Consider the following 20497-nt stretch of genomic DNA (forward strand, 5'->3'; position numbering starts at 1 on the left):
AAGCTGATTGTATACTTTAGAGATTAAGGCTTTGTCAGTTGCATCATTCGAAACTATTTCTCCCATTCTGTAAGTGGTCTTTTTGGTTTTTTTTATGGTTTCCTTTGCTGTGCTAAAGCTTGTCAGTATGATTATGTCCCATTGGTTTATTTTTGCTTTTGTTTCTGTTGCCTAGGGAGACTGACCTGAGCAAATATTTGTAAGGTTGATGTCAGAGAAAGTTTTGCCTATGTTCTTTTGTAGGAGTTTGATGGTGTCTTGGCTTACATTCAAGTCTTTAAGCCATTTCGAGTTTATTTATTTTTTGCATGATGTGAGGGCGTGTTCCAGTTTCATTGATTTATATGTCGCTGTCCAGTTTTCCGAGCACTATTGCTGAAGAGACTCTCTCTTTCCCATTTTATATTCTTTCCTCCTTTGTCAAAGATTAATTGACCATAGGAGTCTGGGTTTATTTCTGTGTTCTCTATTCTGTTCCATTGGTCTGTCTGTCTGTTTTGGAATCAGTACCACACTGTAGTACTACACTGTCTTGATTCTCACGGCTCTGTAATATTGCCTGAAGTCTGGGAGAGTTATGCTTCCTTCTTGGTTTTTGTTCCTCAGGATTGCTTTGGCAATTCTGGGTCTTTTATGGTTCCATATAAGTTTTTGGCTAGTTTGTTCTGGTTCTGTGAAAAATGTTGGACTTCCCCTATGGCTCACAAATATGAGAACATTCTAATTATAATTTTCCAAATGCTCATTGCTGTCTTGTAGAAGTGCAGCCAATTATAGAATATTAATTTTGATTCTAGAAATACTGATACATTTTCTTATGAATTCAATAATTTATTGTAAATTTTTAGTGTATATGTATTCAATTATTTTGGTCAAAAAAAATTTAGTTGTGTTTTCTCCTTTGCAAACCTCATACATTTTTTTTTCCTGTCTTTCTGTGCTACTTAGTTCTTCTAGGATAATATTGGATAGAAGTAGTTATAGCAGACATGTTTACATCTTGATTTTATTTTTATTTTTCTATTTTTCTGCCATTTCTACAGCCACTCCCATGGCATATGAAGGTTCCCATACTAAGGGTCGAATTGGAGCTCTAGCCGCTGGCCTACACCACAGCCACAGCAACGCGGGATCCAAGCCGCATCTGTGCCCTACACCACAGCTCACGGCAATGCTGGATCCTTAACCCACAGAGCAAGGCCAGAGATCAAACCTGCAACTTCATGGTTCCTAGTCTGATTCGTTAACCACTGAGCCACAATGGGAACTCCCTACACCTTGATTTTAGAGGAAGTTTTAATAATTATTTATTTAATATAAAGTATGTTTTATGTGTGTGTGTGTTTCTATATATTTGGCAAAGTGTGTAAATGACAGTGTTCAGTACAGTAAGCCATATGAGAATACTTTTTCTTTTCTATCATGTGCTCACTTAACTATTAAATTTGCATTAAAATATTTAATCAAATTTATGCATATTTTATTTTTTTCTCAATTTATATTCTCCTGAATTACTGCAGATATTATATCAAGTGGGAAGAATCCAGTGAATAGTAGATATGCTAAGGTCTAAAGGTACAAGAATGAGGAGAAGTGAATATACTGTCTATGTGACATGGCATAAAAATGTGCCTCTTCGAAGACTGCCATCAGTTAACTACAGATGAGATTGTGCCAAATGATAAGCATAATTTGCCCTTAAATGAAAAGTCAGAGTCTCAAATAAAATAAAACTAGTGACAAGTCAATCATTAATTAAAGTTCCAGAAGCTTGATTTTAACAAGCAGCTAAATGCTTGTTAAACTCACCAGATTTCAGTCTACATAGGCCAAGTGATGTGGGGAGGTAGACAGCATAATTCAGTCAGTAAATTTACATGTCCTAGCATGGATTACTGTCTTTCAGGAATGGTCATTAATACTTAAAAAATACCTCAGAGGTCATGAGGTCTAACAACTCACCTAATGGAAGAAACTTTCTTTTGTAGTCACAATGCTTTTAATGTGTTTTTCTCCCCACTTCTAACTTGGCGTATGTATTAGCTTCTGGAAACTTTATTTTCAATTGCAAGAAAACAGACCATGTGTTGTTCATATACATCAAGAAACTAGCTTCCAGGCCTATTTTTAAAATGTACACAGGACAGTAAGCTCAACAAAATCAAGAAACAGAAAGAATTGGAGAAAAAAGTAAAAGAATTTGGATTGGTGACTGGAGCCAAGTGGACAGCTATAGAGTGTGCTTGGGGCAGGGGGGGTTATTATCTCCAAATCAATGCCCAGTTTACTCATCCTGAGTGATTGCTCTGGTGTGCAACAGAAAAGAGCATTACCCAGCACTGGGGGAATCATATATCCACATAAGGTGACATGTGGATTGAACTCAAGCTAAAGACACCTGGTTATGAGAGATAGCCCCTATAAGAGAATATATAAAGAAGATGATTTCACGGACTTCTGAGCTCCAGTTTTTTCATCATTCACTTTCTCATAGGTATGTGTCAACAGTGAATAACTTGTGGGATGGTTTTCTTTATAGACTCCAGTCTTCATCAGCATGAAAAATGTTAACTTTTTCACTTTTGGGGCTCTTTCTTTGGTGTATTCTATGGTGAATCAATATCCAATATGTTAAAGTCGCATTTCAACTCCAGACAATTTTGTAAATATGGTGATAATTTATGGGTCAAATTAAAATATGATAAATTTCCAGATTGTTTCCTGAGTGCCTATACCATTTTGTTAGGTATATGAGAGGATGGGGGGAAACTACTAAAGTTCAGCAAGAAGAAATTCTGTAAGGTGTAGACCATCCTGTATCTGAGTCAATGCATATGGTACAACTCATAGAACTCTACACACCAAAAACACATACTTCTTGCTCTATGTAAATCTATACATATAAATAAAAGTCACACCAATTTTTAAATTAGACATCTTGTCAAACATTCTTTGGGGAAAAAACAGACAAGAATTTTCAAATACATTAAGAATTTTCACTCAAAATTCAGCAATGCAATAAACAAATCACTGCCTTTCTTGCTCTTTTTCTTTTATACTCTTCTATATTTGATACATTTCAAATTCTTTTGTACTTTCAATTTTGCATTAAATATATGCTATTTAAAAGTTACCATTTCCATCAGTTTTGAGAGGTGCAGAATTGCTCTGTAATTGTGGTTAGTGTTCACTTGATTATTCAAAAATAGGTCTGACAGATTTTTTATGGAACAGTTTCCACATATGGACCATATAAGAATTTGAACTAAGGTTGGAGTTCCCACTGTGGCTTAGTGGGAACAAATCTGACTAGTATCCATGAAGATGCAGGTTAGACCCCTGGCCTCGCTCAGTGGGTTAAGGATACTGTGTTGCTTTGAGCTGTGGTGTAGTTCACAGAAGCGGCTCAGTTCTTGCGTTGCTGTGGCTGTGTCAAAGGCCAGCAGTTGCAGTTCTGATTCAACCCCTATTCAAACCTCCATTTGCCATGGGTGCAGCCCTAAAAATATATTAAAAAAAATTGAACTAAGGTAATAGGTAATGAAAAGGGGACTCATCATAAAATGTGCTTTTAATACTACTTGACCACTTTAAGGCCCATATAAGACAATCTGTACATTCATTTAGGTCATTTTTATTGCAGTGATTGTTGCCACATTGACACTGTGTTATAAAAACAGCATGCCACATCCACCCTGTCCCTTTAGTAACAATTCTAATGCAGTGTGATGAAAACATAGGCTGTGTCATATGTTATATGTTATGTATTGCTAATTGGACATTTAAAAATGTTTAATAATAACTGAAGCTGCACTGTGTCTAATGTATCATGGAATAAATGTGTCAAATACCAGCGGTATGCTCTAAAACTTTAAGAGAGGCAGATCATACAGCTCGGATGTCGTCGTTTGTGCCTGAATTGGGCAGCAATGGAATTCAAGCAGCAGATGATGAAAATCATGAAGTCAGGATATTTTCTCTCTTTTGAAAAAAAGGCTGCATAAAAAATGTTAATCTGATCCACCACCGTGTTGGTAGCTCACTCTGCTTAAACTGACTTCAAATGGAGTTACATTGATCAAATAAGCTAGTGTCATCATTTGTTGGCCAGAGAGCAGGAAAAAAAGATTTTCTTAAAATATCTAATCTGTGACTAAGAATTTCTATGTAAATAATGTCAAGGGAAGAGACTGTCTCATAGTTATAGCCATTCACATGAATTTTGTGGCTGCCCAGAACGGGCAGACCCTCCTATAAGGAAGCCCTTGGGGAAGATCATTAAACCAAGGGGTGATCCATGTAACTGTCAGTGGCTTCATTAAATTCTTCCTAAGATGTAGAAGCAAAATGAACATTTTAGAAACAAATCTGGAATAAAGGACAGATGGAATTAAATACACTTGTATGGCAATATTCATCTTCTGTCTGATTTATAGACAAATGTATTTCTATCTTCTGATTTGGCACAACTTTCAAATTTTCATGTATTCATTCATTCATCAAATAGATGGTCTTGAGAATTGTATTATGCCTTGGAAAGATACCAGTGATCTAGCTGCACTTCCAACCAAAATTCCTCATTCCTAGAAAGTCTTAGTTCCTAGAATTTGGCCTTTGAGACTGACTTGTTTCTTTCATACAGATGTAGAAATCTATTTGTGTTTTCATGTATTCATAAATACATTCAAACCTTTTTTTCACCTTATTACTGAACCTTTGCTTAAATCAAAAGCTGATTTTTTTTAAAATTGAATTCCTTTCCTAGGGCTTCCTATAGTTGAATCCCAGCCTCTATATTGATTCATGAATATTGACCCCTAAATGACTATTTATTTTATTTATCCTCAAATTTTTTTTGTTAGAGGAACAGATAATTACATTATTAATTTCCTCCTAACTCATTTCCTCACTAAGATTGCAAAAATTTCTCGTGTATTCGTCTTTATTTATGTATGACATACCTGAGTTTCAACCTTGGACATGGGCAAGACCAACTATTCACTAAAACTTGACCCAAACTTCAAGTTGGATCAAAGGATTCTACTGCAGGAAATTTGGCGTTCTCTCCCATCAGTGATATCTACCCAGTAATAAGTTTCCAAGTGAACCATACATCTCATCATCCTTCTTTTCTTCTGCTCTCTCAGCTAGAAATAGATTATGATCACTGAGTATGAGGGAAAGTTTGGGGAATAAATGCTGTCAAATTATTATTACCTGTCTGACTTCACCTATTGTCCTTATATCACACATAAATGCAGTGCTGGTCTTTAGAGTTCTTCATCTAAAAATACAGTAAAAAGGAAAAAAAAAACTTTTCAGATATGGTAGCTTGATCATTTCCTTAAGAAACAAACATGTCTCTGAAAGTTTTACTTAATCAAATTTTAACAGGACTTTATGTTTAAAATTTTATTCTATTTCAAGTAATTCCCCAAGAATATTATGGCTATTATTTCATATTTTTTCTGCAGTTTAGCATTTGGTCCAGAGAGTTTTAAAGTGGATTTTATTTATTACAAATGACTTTTGTCAATAGTCCTACCCCCCCAAACCCCTTTCTATATTAGTACTAAACATATATTTTTTAAATAAAGCATCAATTGTTTTCCAGAAGACATACTTTTAAATACCCTGTATGCTATTTCAGACTCGTGACTCTAAGGAAGCAAAACAGTGAGTGTTTAGGGTTTAATCTTTAATAAAAAAGTTCCCCAAACTCAATTAAATTCTTACTGAATCTTGAGTGAAAATGAAATATACTAAACCCCAAGAAGCAGCTGCAAATGTCTAATACATTGGATAACAAGGATTAGAATGCTGGTTTGGGCTCATATGTCTTCGTTTGGTTATTAGACATTAAGAATGGGATTTTAGGAAGCTCTCCTAGATGCATTAGTCCCAGTAAAGTACTTACCAGATAATTCATTATAGTCTTTTTTTTGGGGGGAGGGGTTGTAATTTAGAAGAATGCAATTAAAATTGAACTTGATAATTAATTCTGAACTGGTGAGAACTAGTTCCAGAGATTATGACTATAATGCTCTGTAGTCATTGATATAAATATTCATGAGGTTTCATTGTTTTATGGTTTTCTCAAGCACACAGCTTATCTGAAGAAGTAAAATTAAAGTACCATTATTTAACATTACAATGCAAATAAGAATCAATGAAGAAAGAATAGTTAATTCACTAGGGAATGTGAATACATGTAGGCACACGTAGAGAATACATCACATATGTATAAATACAATGTCTCCTGAACATATAAATTAGAAGATTGGGAAGAGAGCAGAGAAAAAGTGATATGGTTAAACAATTTTGAATCTTAATCTGGTCAACATTGGGTGAATGAAATTCATTGAAATCGACTTAACCTACCACCAAAAATCAATCAACGTATAAGACTAATCGTGTGCAGGAGAAGAGAGAATGAGAAAATAGTCTTTCTTACTCTATTTCCATCTTTTACTGAGTCATAATGCCATCCATACCTGACCTTGAAGCAGATTCATCTATAACATGAAATTTTCAAGTAACCTGATAGAATAAACAAGCTATGATGAATGGATGGATGCATGGGTAGAAAATACAAAGAGAGAAGTAGCCAGAAACCACCAAGCTAGGAAAATTGAAATGGTTGGGGTGGGGGTATGGGAGGATTGGGGAGTGGAGCAGAAGAGAGTGAAATTTCAGACCATAGTCTTTCATGTGGTTTAATTTTAAAAAAATAGGTCTTAATAGGATTCTTATAATTGCTATTTGTTTATATTCTCAAACTTGATGAAGAAAGAATCAGCACAAACAGTATATTCATTGAAAACTTTATACAAATTTGAGGAAGATTTAAGTCCTCTGTACTGGCAGGCTCAGTTCATTTATTGTTAAGCACCACAAAGTCAAATTCAGTATTATGTGATTAAGCTGCATCTGTCTCTGTGCAAGCACTCACCATATTTCTTTAAGTTCAGCAGGTGTTTTGCAAATAATCTAAAGGATTTTGTACAAAATTAGTACCTATAATAAAGCAATGCTGATGAAGAGACAGCTTTTTATATCACTGATATATTATAGTTTCTTTCTAATAAATGTCATTGCTAGATATTTCAAAACCTGAAACAGATTTGCTGACTGCACTGTTTTGAAGCATATTTTCTGTGCCTTATTGCTAAGATGTTCTTTTATAGACATACAGTTTAGAAATTTTATTTGACACTGTTGACTACTAAATTAGCAGCTTTTCAACTTTGCAAGACTTCTGTCACACAATTGAGATAAAAGGTAGGATGCATCACTTTGCATTAATCTTTCTGGAACTGTCCTAAGACAATCTGTGATATATTAATTGAAGCTCTAATTTGAGAAACAAATGAAAACAAGGCTGTTATTTTGCTGTAGTTTGTTCCAACCCCCCCCTCTTCTCGCTCTCTCTCTCCATTTCCCTGTTGAAAAAAGAAAAAACTTTTCTCTTAGACACACACACACACGCAATATGAATAGTCAAACTATAAATCATAGATCTTTTCATTTTGAATTGCCTACAACTTAACACTATAAAGCTAAAAGCATTCTTTAATTGGAAGTCTTACTTGTGAGTCCCATTTAGCCTTCAACTGTTAGCATGCTTCTGTTCCCTGGGTTGACATGTTGGTAGAATTCTGGTGGTCTAGCTGGGAAAATTTGTTTATTCGGTTAGATGTTTCAGTTAGTGAATTGTACATATTATGGAATCAATCCCTTAGTTCATCATTTGAATTTACTACTTTCAGTGGGCACCAAAAAAGACTCAAGTATCAACATAAACCACAGATGGCAGCACTAACAGAGCTGGCCCTAACCTATAGGTTCAGAAAGTTCATAAATAAGGACAAAAAAAAAAGACTTAAGGCCAAGTTTCTGGTAGAGCCCTAATATCTGTCATAAGGAACTAGAATGAAGAGAGACTGACCCTCTCTTTCCAACTACAGCCCAAACCCCTCACCTAGAACATGAAGGAAGAATACAAATATCACAATCCCATTCAATCACCTCTAAAATCTAATTCTGTGAGATAAGCTGCTTGTAGTGAAGAGAAAGAAATATTAGCCACAATGCTACTCTGATGAGCTGTGTCAAAAAATCTACCTTCATTGAAAAGCACTTTCTATGTGCTGACTATATCATAAAGTGAATATTAAAAGTATAAAAGATTTTATTTCACAAAGAGTATGTAATTCACACCAATATTCAAGTCACATAGGAAAAACAAGAACCACACATATAAGGGGATGCTAAATGTTAACTGAGAATCAGTGCAGGCACAAATTTCAATTTATACAATGAGGTGGTCAAATATTTCCATGGACAGAGCCTGTATACCTCAAAAGGTAAGAAGGGATGTGAGACACATCTTGGGCAGAAACAATATAAGATGTACAGGTGGGGATATTCTTATTATACTCAGGATGTAGAAAGTTGCAAAGGATGTTGTTCCCATGATAATAATTTTAAAAAGCTGATTATACTACCAAAGCGTAAATTTCCAATAGTACCCCTGGAGACTGCGTTTATAAGAAATCAGGTAACCTGAAATATAAGTGTGAACAGCCCCTCCAATGAGAGATGTGCTGTGTAAATCTACCTGTGGAAGGGCACAGGAAAAAGAACCACCCTACTAGGCACAATAAAAGCAGGTAAAAATTAATGTGGTATATTTTTAAAGAATGGCCAGTGGTCAACTGTGGGCTTACATGTCAGTCTAAAATAGTCAGGAACATCTGACTAAAGGGACCTTGCCAAAGCCCAATGCTCACTCCCATGAGTCTTCTCTAGATACCCACATGAAAGATTGTGGGTAGAAAAGGAAACCAGAGAAACCCTCTGTTATTGATGTAGGTATAGAAACAAAGACATTGAGCTCTTAAGTTGTTCAGTTGTATAAAAATAGGCCTGTTTTTGTTTTTCCTAGACTTTTTTTCTCCTATAAATCAAAAGTATATAACCAAAAAGACTGTGACCCACAAAGGCTAGAAGGTTAAAGGCAAACTCTACATCTGAAAAAAGGAAAAGGAATCTACATTTATTCAAAATTAATTTCCATGTCCTGATAACCCTCTTCTGATACCAAGTATCTTCTTCTGATACCAAGTAGAGGCCTCCTACTTCTGGGAGCTATCAATAAAGATTAATTGCAGTAGTTCCCATGGTGGCTTCACAGATTAAGGATGCAACATTGTTTGTGTGAGGATGTAGGTTTCATACCTGGCCTCACTCAGTGGATCGAGGATCTGGCATTGCTGCAAGCTTAAGCATAGTTTGCAGATGTGGTTTGGATCCAGTGTTGCCATGGCTATGGTGTAGGCCTGCAGCTGCAGCTCTGAGTTTTGACCCCTGACCTGGGAAATTCCATATGCTGCATGTACTTCCATTAAAAAACAAACAATAAAAGACTAATTGCAGACACAAGGCAGATTTGTGTTGTCTTAGGGAAGGAAGTTTGGAACTCTGAAAAAGCCCCTACCTAAGGTTATAGTTCACAGGCCTGCCCTAATATAGAAGCTAGACCAGAACAACAGAGAATCTCCCTGACATGATCATGAAACTAGTAAAAAGTAACAAGCAATAGCATTATACCACTAGCAGAGGTGGAATGGTTTAGAGAAATATTGTTTTTACTGTGGTAGAGACTTGCAGGGTTGGATGAAAGCTGAGGAAGCAGAAATAACTCTGAAAAAATTAACCAAATTTTTTTTGTCTTTTTGTCCTTTTAGAGCTACACCTGAAGCATATGGAAGTTCCCAGGCTAGGGGTCTAATTGGAGCTGTTGCTTCTGGCCTACACCAGAGCTGCAGCAACGTCAGATCCAAGCTGCATCTTCAACGTACCCCACAGCTAGTGGCAATGCTGGATCCTTAATCCACTGAGCAAGGCCAGGGATAGAAAATGCAGCTTCATGGTTCCTAGTTGGATTCATTTCCATTGTGCCACGATGGGAACTCCCAAAATTTTAGCACAAATACTAGGCACTAGTCCTCTGGAAGAGAAATTTGAATCTTTTCCCCACTGAAGATAGCTATAGTAATGACAACTCCTGTGTCCTAGTCAACTCCTGACTTGATTTACTCAACTGTCCATGCTAAAGCCTGGTCAAAGGAGAGGGATCTAATTTTACTAGGCAAATTATTTTTATCTCAATCTCTCCTGTCACAATGGAAAGTTAAACATAAAGTCAAGAAAAAAAAAAGACCATTTGATCCATTGTCAAGAGGCACAGCAACCAGCAAAACCAGACTCAGAGATGATACAGATTTTGGAATATTTAGAGAAAGATTTTTTTAAATAACAATGACTAATCTGTTAATAGTTCCTTTAGGGAAAATGAAGAATGTGTATGAACAAACAGAAAATAATATTAATTATGTTTCTTAGCCTGAATCCAGTGCATTCTGAAACCCAGATGTGGGTATCAAGCACAGACATAACTCCAGGGCAGTCTGTTAGTACTGGCTAAGGAAAGCATAAAGCTAACTCCTAGTGCTCAGAGTGTGAGAATTTCCTGTTTATTTTTTTCCTCTATTCTTTTACAAGCCTTATGATAAACAATACCATTGTGGCAGCTGTAGAGTCCTCAAAGAAGATGGTGGTAGTTACAATTCTGAGGGAAGAAGACTATTCCTCACCAATAGATATATTGGAGGAATGAAATGTATTAAACCCATCATCAATTCTGTAATACTTTGAATTCTTATCTTTCTCAATGTTCCAGCTACTCTTTTTCAGTATCCTCAATGCAACTGCTCTATAAGTTGTGCATATCTTTTGTAGCTATATTCAGTGAGAAAAAAGGTTTTTATTTATTGTTTGTAAGTTTTCCTTTGACCTAGAACTGGAATTCTAGAAAATATTCAGCTGGCTATAAAGCAAGTCAAATGTGTGGAATTTTGCTAAAATAGGGACAACGGAAAAGTTTATAGCAGTAAATGTTTATAATATAGACTATAAAAATCTCGAATCAATGTTTTAATTATTTACCTTAAGAAACAAGAAAAATAAGAAAAAACCAAAAGTAAGCACAGGAAGTAAATAACATCATCATATAAATATGGTACATATTTTGCTAAATTCATCCTTAACAAGATCATTTTTGATGCTATTATAAACACTTTCTAAAATTTCTATTCACAATTGTTTATTGACAGTGTATAAAAGAGATATTTATGTGCACACCACACACACACACACACACACACACACACACACACTCTCTCTCTCCTTCTCACCTCTAACCTTGTTAGAGCTGCTTATTAGATCTAGGAATTGTTTTGGTAGATACATGAGAATTATATAAGTAGACAATCATGTATGCAAATAAATATTTTTATTTATTTCTTTTTAGTAAAGTTTTATTTATTTTTCTTACCATATTGTACTAATTAGAAACTCCACAATGTGAACTGAAATGATATCAGTAGACATGATGAATGGCTGAGACCAAGTAAGAGCACGGTTAGTGAGCATGATTAGTATAAAAGAGCAAAGGTCAGAAGAGGTTATCAGTGTGACTCAATTCATTTGATATTGCTAATTAATGAGGTTCCCAAAGACAAAATAAATGGGCATGGCACTTAATGCCTTCTTGATTTGTGTTATGGACTAAATATTTGTATCTCCCCCAAATTTCTATGTTGAGACCCTACACCTCAATGTGGTGGTATTAGACAATGGGACCCTTGGGAGGTAATTAGAATTAGATGAGGCCATGATATCAGAGCCCTCATAAATTAGATTAATACTCTTATAAGAGTCAAAAGGGAGTTTGCTTCCTCTCCTCTACCATGCAAGGACCCAACAGAGACCAGAGACATTGAACCAGAAAGCAAGCTCTCCTCAGACACCAAATCATCTGGCACCTCGATATGAGACTTCCAAACTTCAGGATTGTGAGAATAAATATTTGTTGTATGAGGCACCCAGTTTAAGTTTGGTTATAGAAGCCTGAACTAAAGCAATCAGTATAACAAAAAAACCTCTATGTCTGGTAACAAGAATCCTTAATTGAGTTCACATGATAGAGAATAATGGTGCTTTATATAGTTTTAAGTCCTGACTCAGTTCATAGATCTAGAGCTTCCTGAATTAAAATTAGACCCTAAGTTCCTTTAAGGAAAGATCTTATAATATATTCAGAAGTGTTATACTTTAATCTTCTTCTTAACTTTCCCCAAGATAACCTTTAACAAATAGATATTGGGAAAATGAAAACCTCCAGACCTTTTGGGTGTTTGAAGACACGTCTTCTGAACTTTAATTTAAGTCCCCAGGGACTCAGTAAGCCATTGATGTCTTCTGTCAGACGTGGTTGAGTGATTAATCATATGCTGCCCTGAATGTATCTCATAGTAGTCCTAGTCAAAAAAGCAATTTAGTGGTTATTTCACCAATTCCTAAGATGATTTTCCTATAAAGACTAAGAAAATCAAATTCTGCAAAATCTGTTTGGAACAAAAGACTAACAATGCTATCCAGGTGTAGATTATATATATATTTTTTTTTCATAGTGTGATATGGGTGCATGTTGGAAACAAAGTAGAACTTAGCAACTTCTATTTGACTTTTTACTTTTAATTTAATTTAATTTAATTTTTAAAATTATTTCCCCAATACAATTTTTTTCTACTGTACAACATGGAGACTCAGTCAAACATACATGTACACATTCTATTTTCTCCCATTATTATGCTCCATCATAATTGACCAGATATAGTTCCCAGTGCTACACAGCAGAATCCCATTCCAAAGGCAATAGCTTGCATCCATTAACCCCAAGCTCCCAAACCACCCACTCCCTCGCCCTCCCCCTTGGCAACTGCAGGTCTATTCTCCAAGTCCATGATTTTCTTTTCTGTGGAAATGTTCATTTGTGCCATATATTATATTCCAGATATGAGTCATATCATGTGGTATATGTCTTTCTCTTTCTGACTTAATTTACTCAGTATGAGAATCTCTAGTTCCACCCATGTTGCTGCAAATGGCATTATGGCATTCTTTTTTATGGCTGAGTAGTATTCCATTGTGTGTAAATATACCACATCTTCCTAATCCAATCACCTGTTGATGGACATTTGAGTTGTTTCCATGTCTTGACTACTGTGAATAGTGCTGCAATGAACATGTGGGTGCATGTGTCTTTTTTAAGGGAAGTTTTGTCTGGATATATGCCCAAGAGTGGGATTGCTGGGTCATGTAGGAGTTCTATGTATAGATTTCTAAGGTACCTCCATACTGTTCTCCATAGTGGTTGTACCAGCTTACATTCCCACCGACAGTGCAGGAGGGTTCCCTTTTCTCCACACCCCCTCCAGCGTTTGTTACTTGTGGACATATTAATGACTGCCATTCTGGCTGGTGTGAGGTGTTATCTCACAGTAGTTTTGATTTGCATTTCTCCAATAATAAGGGATGTTGGGCATTTTTTTTTTCATATGCTTATTGGCCATCTGTATATCTTTCTTGAATAAATGTCTATTCAGGTCTGTTGCCCATTTTTCCATTGGGTTGTTGGCTTTTTGGCTGTTGAGTTGTATAAGTTGCTTGTATATTCTAGAGATTAATCCCTTGTCCGTTGCATTATTTGAAACTATTTTCACGCATTTTGTAAGTTTTCATTGTTTTCTTTTTGGTTTCCTTTGCTGTGCCAAAGCTTGTCAGTTTGACTAGGTCCCATTGGTTTTTTTGCTTTTATTTTTGTTGCTTTGGGAGACTGACCTGAGAAAATATTCATAAGGTTGATTTCAGAGAATGTTTTGCCTATGTTTTCTTGCAGGAGTTTGATGGTGTCTTGTCTTATATTTAAGTCTTTAAGTCATTTTGAGTTTCTTTTCATGCAGGTATTTGATTTTACATTTTCTGTTGAAGAGCATTATCTCCTGGAATGAAAGGATAGAATATATAAACATTGATAAAGTCTGCATAGTGACTGGAGAATTTTGTAAAACATATTTCTACCTTACATAAATTCAAGATTGAAGACTAAGATTATTTATATTTTTGGGTCTTGGATAAAGTTTTAAATGAGGTGCTCAAATGTTCTTTGAGGGACTTCAGGGAATAAAGGGTGTAATGGAGCAGTGAAATACTCAAACAACAGATTAACAAAGAAAAAAGGGGACACTTTCCTTAATCACTTGAAATTTTCATCAAATTTCAACAAATTTTTATAAAGGTATACTAAAGAGATGGCTTGATAGTACACAGCCTTAGAAAAATTCAAGAGAGTATTACCCATCATGGGTTCACCAAGGGAAAAATAAAAGCATAATTTTTCTCTGCTACTAGTCTGTTACATGGGATGAATTAAATAGTTTTGACATATCAGTGTTTTAACAGGGAATTTGGCAATATCTCTTTTGTGAATAATGAAAAAAAATGAAATAGTTACTGTGAATAATGGGTCCTAAAATCTTAAAGAAATACTGGCATGTGGATTAACGCAAACATTGAAAAATATTTTAATGGTCTGATACAAGGCTCTGCACTGGGTGATTTACCTGAATGACTGACCTTGGGATACAGAATATAGCTGCATAAGAAATGTAGATATTAGCTGCAAAAAAATGTTGATGGCATGTTATTGACTACACAGTATACTTGTCATAATAGAGGATACTAAAAGAAAGATCTACATGGGTACTGGAGAACAACCATCCAAGTAAAACATTATAAACAAGAATAATGTTACTCTACCCCTATTCTAAATTTATCAAACAATTCTGAAGGACCTAAATCTGAACTCCTGAAGGAAATTTAGGGAAGGGAAATCAAGAGTTAAAAAAAACATACCATTTGAAGACTATCTGAGAAAATTAAAAATCTCTTTTATAGATTGAAACAGGTGACCAGAAGTTTCTGTGGAAGTGTGTGTGTGTGTGTGTGTGTGCGTGCGCGCGCATGCGTGTGTGTAAATTTGACATGTAGACAAGTGATAAGACTTACGCCATTCTAAGTCCCTGTTAAAAAATATGCAAGAGAGGAAATGTCGGAGAAATAGGATACATTTCTAAAGAAGGAAGTATTTTACAGTTAGAACATTCCAAGGAGGAAAAGTAGAGTCTTCAGAGGCACTGAGTCATCTCACTGGAGGGGGGAAAAATTAGGGTTTCCAAGTATTAGATATGTGATTGGCAGGAATGACCTTTAGGGTTCCTGCCAAATCTGAAATTTGATGACTTTATGACTATAAAATTATCATGAAACTTCACTACCACTTTTTATTCATTCTGCCCTCTGTTCCCCTTGTCACTGTTTCCTTTCTATTTTGTTTTCAGCAAGCCTTCTGAGGAACCCGTTTAGATTCATTTATTCTAGACATTCAAATGTAAGATTTGACCTCTCAGTTAGTGGTTACCAGCCAATAGTAGCACTAAACTATTTCATTTTTGATTTGATTTCATCTTGTATTTCCCAAAATACACCCAAGAAACTTTGTTTTCATTGACTCACTACCTTATTGAAAAGTACATGTATTTGTTATGTGTTTAGGGTGGGGAGGGTATTATAAGAACAGGAGAAACTTGGAGAAATAATATCATGCTTCCTGCCTCCCATCCAGATGCTTATTGTCAAACTGTCTAGATGATGAGTTTCTGATCATTTCCCAAAATTCTACAATTTCCCAAAATATCATTCCTAAGTATAACATGATGTTTTCTAAATTCATTTAAATTTGAAGCTGTACATGACATTACAATTCATCTAATAAAATTCATATTTTTCATAAAGTTCCACCTAATGGAATTGGAATTATGCAGAGGAAGTGCCTTTGCATCCAGTTATATAGAAATGTGAATTATGGAAGCCGGAGTACCAACAGGCGGTACACATGCTTATTTCTGATTTCAGAAACTATCCTCTCAGTCAGTGGTTCCTAAAAACCTGTCTGCCAATGACTTATCAGAATCACAAGAAATCTTAACAAAAGCTCAGATTCCTGGATCTCTTTAGAAGAAGTTGGTTGCATTAGATATGTTGTTGGACTATGGAATCTCTATTTTTAATTCCTGCATCTTTACCCACCATCACTATAAAGGAGACATTCAAAATACACTTTCCTTTACAATTTTCTTACACTTCAGTTTTGACAGTTTAGAATTTTTAGTGTCACATTATTCTTGAGTTGCTTCAGTAATGGTTACTTAGAACTTCTGTTACAATTTTCTTTCATATTATCAATATTTACTTTGATTTATTATGGATTGCTCAGTATTCATTCTTAGCTTGAGACTATTGTTTTTCCTTTATCTTGAGACATGTATTCTGATTTATTTTTGTTTGGTCACATTTTTAAAAGCATTTCTTTATTCATGGTACCATTTGGATAACACTGTATCTGAGTCTAAAATGTCTTTATTTTGTCCAGAATTCTGGAATCTGAATTTTTTCAAAGCCCCCCTGATAATTTTAATTTCCAGCTAGATTTGAAAACCAGTTGTAAATTCTTTGATCCACAATGCAGTTACAAGTCTCTGGTGCTAACACTCAACTAAGAGTAATTTTTTATTCTCCTTTTTCTTTCTCATATAGGTTGTTCTTTATTTTTCAATAAAGGCTGAAAATATATTTTTCCTAGGGATATGTTAAATGTTTCTAGGACGGTAAATTATCTCTGTGTTAATATTGTTTCTATAACTATATAGAAAAACTCTTGACAACTAGAATTGTACCCTCCCACTGTGGCTGGTACCATGACTTATAAAAAATGTGAATTTCTTGGAAATCAGAAAATCTAGGTGGAAATGCATTGGGTAGATACTCTCCCCTATCACAGTGCTACAAAACAGAGATATCTACTAACTCCCAGAAACACATGAATTGGAATAATCCAGTTATTTTAGTCTGTTCTTTATTCTAATCCCCATGGCAGTATTTGTACCAATGACTGAACATTTTCCACATGATGACCATGTGCCTGCTGAATTGTCATCCACTGATAAGGTTTCAGAGTCAGGTTAAAAATGTTGACAGTGCCATCTTGAAGGAAATGAATGGGGTTAAATTTGAGCTGTTAAGTATATAATATTGGTCTGGAGTTCAACAAGCTGGATCCACTCCTTAAATTTTTAGGTCTTATTCATTTATTTTGCTTTTTAGGGTCACACCCACAGCATATGGATGTTCCCAGGCTAGGGGTTGAATCGGAGTTACAGCTGCCAGCCTATGCCACAGCCACAGGAATTCCAGACCCAAGGCACATCTGTGACCTACACCGCAGCTCACAGCAACACGGGATGGATCCTTAACCCACTGAGAGAGGCCAGGGATTGAACTCGCAACTTCATGGTTCCTAGTCGGATTCATTTCCGCTGCGCCACAATGGGAAATCCCACTCCTTGTTTTAATGCTAACTTTGTGTTTTTGTCTTAGGTAATTATTTTCAATGTTATAATTTTATAATCAATGACTATAATCCTGAAAAGATTCTGAATTTATGTGCATAACCAAAGTCTTTCTAATTTCTGCAAAGTCCCCTATGTCTCTCCAATATAACCACTGTTGCTAGTGGATGTACATCCTTCTTACCTCTAAGACTTTGGGCAGTTTACTAAGACTCTCCAAATTTAGGTTCCCATGGGTACAGCATCTGTGTCTCAGGCTTCTGACAGATGTAAATGAGATAGCGTATACAAATGCTTTTAAAAGTACTACAAAATATGAATGCATTTGTAGTATGGATTAATATTAATGATGATTATAAATTTGAAATAAAATTGCATGCACATAAAATAACAAAATTTTTAAATTAAATAAATATAAAATAAATATTTAATTTTATTTTAACTTCTTAAGGGTAAGGGCATCACAGGAAAACTTTTTGGAAATCAATGTCATGGGAATTACATGACTGTTCAAAACATAGGCACACAGCTATTAATTATCTGTTTTAATTTCCTTTTTACTGTAGCATATCAGTAATAATTTTTATAATTTCTAGTTCCTGATCTTTGGGGGAGAACTAGGACTGAACCTAAGATTGAAACATAACTTTTGTCTAAATGGTAAATATGAATTTACTAGGACTGTGTATTGCTCTGTTCTGGCTGCCATTACAAAATACCATGGACTGGTGGCTTATACAATACAAAATTTTTTCTCATATTTCTAAAGTCTGGAAAGTCCAAGACCCAGGTAGTGACAAGGTAGGTTTCATTCTGATGACTCTTCTCTTGGCTTATAAGTGGCCAACATTTTGCTGTTTGGCCAACATGACCTCATTTTTCTGTATGCTCAAAGAAAGCATGACAGAGCTCTCTTGATGTCTCTTTTCTTTAAAGGACACTACTACTATTGGATCCACCCTTATAAACTCAATTAACCTTAATTACTTTTTTTTTGGGTGGGGGGAACCATCACCAAACACAGCCATAATGGGGCTTGGAGCTTCAATATTTGAATTGTTGGGGGGGGGGCATAAACAATCAGTCCATAGTGGCTGCCATTACTAGATACTGGTGACTTTAACAACATAAATTAAATTTTTCCACAATTTTTGAAGTTTGAAATCTGAGATGAAGGTGTCAGAAGGGTTGGTTTCTTCTGAGGACTCCATCCTTTTTTTGTACATGCCCATATTCTTCCAGTGTCTTCACATGGGGTCAGCCTCTACATGTGTCTGTATCTAATTTCTTTTTATAGATACTATTCATACTGGATTAGTCATAGAATTAGGACCAACTCTAATGACCTAATTTTAACTTAATTACTTTTTAAAGCATCCTACCTCTAAATTCAAAAACATTCTGAATTACTGAAATTTAGGACTTCAACCTAGGAATTTGGGTTGGGACACAGTTCAGCCCACATTATATACAAAACACTTAAGACTTGAAAAGTGCATTTTATGTCTAAAAAAGGCTAATGATTTGCTCCAATCAACACACACTCAACTCACATATTCCCAGAAAATAACAATTACCTATTCATTTAAAAACTATGTCTCCAAAGGTCAGTCATTTGTTAGATGAACTCATACTCCAATATTTACTTTCATGTAATAAAACATATTCTTTAAAAATACATCTCCAGTTAGTCTATGAACCTGCTCCATAAAATAAAATGTCTTTTACTGCCCATCTAACCCTTAGTATGTATAGATATTCTGGAATGAAATTTTCAAAAGATTGTTCAATAATTTATACTAATCACTAATTCTCATGACTGCCTCTCTTCTGTAAGTTTGAAGAAATGAAGATACTTTAGATTCCTTCCTCCACTCCCAACAAAGAAGCTTTGCCTGCCCTTGTGCACATTCATTCTGTCACACAGAAGTAAACCTGACTGGCATCTTTCTAGCTTTTTTCGTATGCAGAGCTGCCTGCATAAGCCCAATATTATTAAGGTTGAGTTTTGACATTTCAAAGGAACACTGGAAGATTTTGACCTCTTCTCCTGGAATCTGAAAGATACTGATGAGCCTCTGTCACATTAGCCAGAATGATTCCCCTCTATCGTTCCTCTTATTAACTAGAGAAAAATTTGGTTATGTATCTTTAAAACAAGTATTTCTTTTCTAATTAACTATCAAAAATAAACAAAAACAGGCTTTTGGATTTTAGTTCTCACACATAGGTTTTCCAGCTGGAGGAATGCTTCACATACAAGGTCTCTCTACTCACTTCTTACCATCATCACCCACAATTAAGACTCATTAAGATTTTCCTCACTTCCATCTTCCAAGGACAAAAATAATGGAGGCTATTACCATTTATTTTATTATAGTAGAAAACCTATGGGGGGTTATACTGAAAATTTCATAGTTTTCTTTTTAAATTACAGGACTGAGAAATAATGAACTATGATCTTCATTTTATTTTATTTTTTATTTTTTGTGCAGGTGAATAGTGTTTCCTGAAATTGTATATCCTTTTCAGTGAAGTTCAGTTATTTTCCAATATGGGCCAGTATAGTTTTCTCTTCTTCCACTAGTATTGGGGCAGATGTGTTGCCACTTCTCAGAAACCTCCAAATCAATAGACTTATGAGCTGAATTTTCACTGGCCACTAGCTAAAATTAAGGGGAAGAAGAGGTGCTTAAATATGTTGTGTTAGCTCCTCCACCACCCCAAGAAATATTGTGATGATCTGACATCATCATTAACTCAATCTTCTCCCATTTGAAAGGCAATAAACTTTCCATATTATCCCTTTTGGTTCTACTTATTTTGAGTGAATTATCTTGAGAAACTGGGAGGATGAAACTTCATGGTATCCACCACTTGGCAGCCTTTTAAAATTAAAGCACAAAGATATGCAAACATGCAAACTCCTGTAAAAACACATGCAAATTCCTGCATATGCAGAATATAGATTTTCTCCTTGCCTTCCACTTCCTGAGGAGGTTCAATTATTACTTTTTCATCATTATTTCCAGACTTAATAATCTTTAGTATCTCTTCACTGGGTACGGAAGAAACCTTCAAATCTTTGCAATGATGGGCTAATTTTTATATCTCTGAATGATCAA

The sequence above is a fragment of the Phacochoerus africanus genome, chromosome 8 (genome assembly GCF_016906955.1).
Source record: "Phacochoerus africanus isolate WHEZ1 chromosome 8, ROS_Pafr_v1, whole genome shotgun sequence".
Classification (NCBI taxonomy): domain Eukaryota; kingdom Metazoa; phylum Chordata; class Mammalia; order Artiodactyla; family Suidae; genus Phacochoerus; species Phacochoerus africanus.